Source organism: Mandrillus leucophaeus, unplaced genomic scaffold, assembly GCF_000951045.1.
Source record: "Mandrillus leucophaeus isolate KB7577 unplaced genomic scaffold, Mleu.le_1.0 Scaffold1021, whole genome shotgun sequence".
In the NCBI taxonomy this organism is placed as follows: Eukaryota; Metazoa; Chordata; class Mammalia; order Primates; family Cercopithecidae; genus Mandrillus; species Mandrillus leucophaeus.
In genome coordinates, this window is record NW_012098333.1 from 107,148 (window position 1) to 111,257 (window position 4,110).

A 4,110-nucleotide genomic window follows, 5' to 3' on the forward strand; every position below is an offset into this window, starting at 1 on the left:
CAATCTCGGCTCCATCTCCTGGGCTCAATGAATTGTCCTGCCTCAGCCTCCTGAGTAGCTGGGATTACAGGCATGTGTCCCCATGGCTAGCTAATTTTTGTATTCTTAGTAGAGATGGTGTTTCAGCATGTTGGCCAGGCTGGTCTCGAACTCCTGACCTCAGTAATCTGCCCACCTCAGCTTCCCAAAGTGCTGGGATTACAGGCGTGAGCCACCCTGCCTGGCTGAAAGTGAGACTTTTCATGACAGTGTTTCAAGATCCGGTATCTTATGGGCAGACACACCCAGCACAGTTTCCACAAGCAATTTATCCCCTAGTGTGCAGGTCCCTCCCCTGGTTCCTCGTAGGCTGAGTACTATGGGGTCACAGTCTTCCCAGGTGTTGCCTATTGACTTTTGGGGAGGGGGTTTAGGTATTTTTCTAGGGTTGTCTTACTGCATTTTGTTGCAGCCCACAATGCATTGCCGTCCTAGTCAGCTGTAGCTGGGCAGGCTGATAAGAACAGACAAAGAGAGCTATTTTGCAGTCTAGTAAACTTTTATCTTAATCTTCTTTGGTTGAAGTGAGGGCAACTAAGTGGGGAGGAGGTGGGGCCAACAAGCAGGCATTGCCCATCCAAGCAGGAGCCTGGCATATCCTATTTCTTCTGTCCTTTGCTGACCTAAACCGGTACAAGACACTTCGTGTTAGAAATGGACCACTGTATACATTATTTCCTTCACCTGATTTCTTTCCTTCTCAATTAATTTTGATATAAAAATATGACAAGGCACATTATGTACAACATACACAATTCTCTTTGTGAGAATGGAGTTCAGTCTGAGTTTCTTTTCATCGAATACATGACACACTAGGATGGTTTTGAAGGACAGCATCCATCATCAACTGTAATGCAGAGGAATTTTCCTCCACACCAGTTTTTCTCCTTGGATTAGGCCGTGTACCTTTACCAACTTAAATCACCTTCAGAGAAATTCTGTGGGAAAAGCCCTTGTCTTTTCCACACGTGTCCTCTATGCTAGAATATTTGGCCTTTGACCTTGACTCACCACTGTTTCGCAAGTAGTTTTGTGAAGTCATCAGGAGACTAACAGATCTGTGTAAGGGGTGCAGCAGAATTGATCTAATCCTCATGACATCTTCTTTTGTCTCATTGCAGATTTTACCATTGCCTGACCAGGGTACGTACCTTGACCTAACTCACTTTCTGAGAAACAAACTTTCTGGCTTTAACATATAGAAACCTTAATCTGGGTTCTTGTTAAAAATATTGAGGGTGCGGCGAGAGCAAATGATTTTGTAAGCGTATAGCTATGAGCAGAGGGGCTGTAGAAATGTGTGTGAACCCAGAGGACCAACCAGGAGGTTTTGTGTGAGCCAGTGTGTCTTCACCTGGAGTAGGAGAAGTGAGTGCAGCTCTCACTGACTTATCCTGATGTTGGTGGTTCTGAAGAGTGGATTCTGGAGAATCTCATCAGGGAAGAGGATGCCTTTCCAGGTAGGTAAGAAGATTTCAGGTGGGATCTAATAAAACAGCATTTCCGGAACCTTCATGTTATACCTGCTACTTGGCAGGGCTAGGGAGGGTGTAGAAAGAGAAAAAGAAAAGGTAAATATAAGTGAACTTTGTTATTTTCAGAGTTTAATGTCATCATGGTGAGAAGTGTCATGTTTATGAGCTTTTGAGTATCCTGTGTTTTCAACCACCTCTTCTTACTTTATCGTTTAAAGATGATCTTTCTAAAACACCTGCTGTTTTCTGCCTCTGCCACTGCAAAATCTCAAAACCTTTGGTTTAGGACAGAGTTCTGTCACAGGCAGTTACTTAATGCTGGAGACAAAATTTTTCTGTGGTGTGCCCAGATGCATAGGAGAAGTTAATCCTCACCTTATAAACTGTTAGGTTTCCTGGCAGCACACTCATTCGTCTGTTTTTCCTGCTTACCTCTGGTATCAAGAGCTCTTCCTGGGCATGAAGGACAGAATGAAAATGCACTCTGGGCTCACTGCAAAAGCTCCAGTGTCTTGGAAATGGAGAGAGAAGCATAACCTTGAGCACACTGTCAGCATTTTATGTCTTTATTTGAATGAGAATATGCACTTTTACCATCATTTGTTGAAGAGGTTGTCCTTTCCCCACTGTGTATTTTTGACACCTTTGTTGAAGATCAGTTTACTGTATATGTGTGCATTCAATTCTGGGCTCTCTATATCTGTGAAACTTAACTTATGGGTGCCCCCTCGCTAGAACCATGCTGTCTGAATTTCTGCATTTTTTTGTATGTGTGGATTTCAATCTCATGAATGTGTAATCTCTAACACTATTTCTTTTTAAACATCATCATGGTTACTTGAGGCACATAAAATTCATTAAAATAGTAGGATTGTCTTTTCCATTTCTGCACACATGGCTGTTACCAGTTTGATAGTAATTGTTGTGAGTCTGTAGATCATGTGTGTAGTATTGTGTGTTAGTCAGGTTTGGTCTTCCTATCCATGAATACAGGATGCCTTTCCACTTATTTGTACCTTCTTTACTTCCTAGGATCTTCATGTTGACAGCTGATAAGTTAGATTTAACATGACTGATAAAAATTTTTGATTGCTTATACCAATATTTAGTATGTCTGAATGAATAGGCATCATATATATATATATATAGGTATATATACACACACAAATATGAGAGGGAGGAAGGCACTCTTCCGTTGACCCTCAGTGTGCATTTTAGTTCCATTTTGGGTTGACTGTTTTGTATTGCTGCCTGATGCCTCTAGTACAAGGCCAAGGCCTCCATGTCTCATGTCTTTCCTGCTCCCCTTCTCTGCCATCCCTCTTCCACTCAGGGGAATAGCCCAGCATCAATGCAGTCCATGCTTGTTAATCAACCACCTCCGTACACCACATCCAGCAAAGCTCCCTGAATGACTCAGAGTCACAAACACCCAGGGCACTGATCTTTCCTCTGTGTCCTTCCAGATTCTGAGGACAACCTGAGTTTATTAAGCCTACCACGAAGTGAAGATTATGATGGTGATCGTGATGATGATGATGATGATGATGCCCAGGTAAGACCACCATTCTTTGTCTTCTAAGGAGGTGCTGGTTTTCTGATGTGAGAAACAAAGTCACCAGTCCAAACTCGAGGAATGGACTCAGGGAGCTGAAAAACAGCAGAAGTGAGATTTTCTTTCCTTTTTTTTTTTTTTTTTCTTTTTTTCTTTTTGAGACAGAATCTCTCTCAGTTGGCCAGGCTGGAGTGCAGTGGTGCAATCTTGGCTCCCTGTAACCTCCATCTGCTGGGCTCAATGAATTCTCCTGCCTCAGCCTCCTGAGTAGCTGGGATTACAGGCATGTGTCCCCAAGCCTAGCTAATTTTTGTATTCTTAGTAGAGACGGGGTTTCACCGTGTTGACCAGGCTGGTCTCGAACTCCTGACCTCAGGTAATCCACTCACCTCAGCCTCCCAAAGTGCTGGGATTACAGGCATGAGCCACCCCGCCTGGCTGAAAGTGAGACTTTTCATGACAATGTTGCAAGATCCAGTGTCTGATGGGCAGACACACCCAGCACAGTTTCAATAAGCAATTTATCCCCTAGTGTGCAGGTCCCTCTCGTGGTTCCTCATAGGCTGAGTACTGTGGAGTCACAATCTTCCCAGGTGTTGCCTATTGATTTTGGGGAGGGGGTTTTAGGTATTTTTCTAGGGTTGTCTTACTACATTGTGTTGCAGCCCACAATGCATTACCATCCTAGTCAGCTCAGAGGCTCTTCAAGTATTTGACTTATGACCTAAGTAGCTGGGCAGGCTGATAAGAACAGACAAAGTGAGCTATTTTGCAGGCTACTAAACTTTCATCTTAGACTAATCTTCTTTGGTTGAAGTGAGGGCAACTAAGAGGACAAGAGGGAGGCCCAAGAAGCAGGCATTGCCCATCCAAGTAGGAGCTTGGCAAGTCCTACTTCTTCTGTTCTTTGCTGACCTAAACTGGTTCAAGGCACTTTGTTAAAAATGGACAACTGTATACATTATTTCCTTCACCTGATTTCTTTCCTTCTCAATTAATTTTGATATAAAAATATGACAAGGCACATTATGTACAACATAC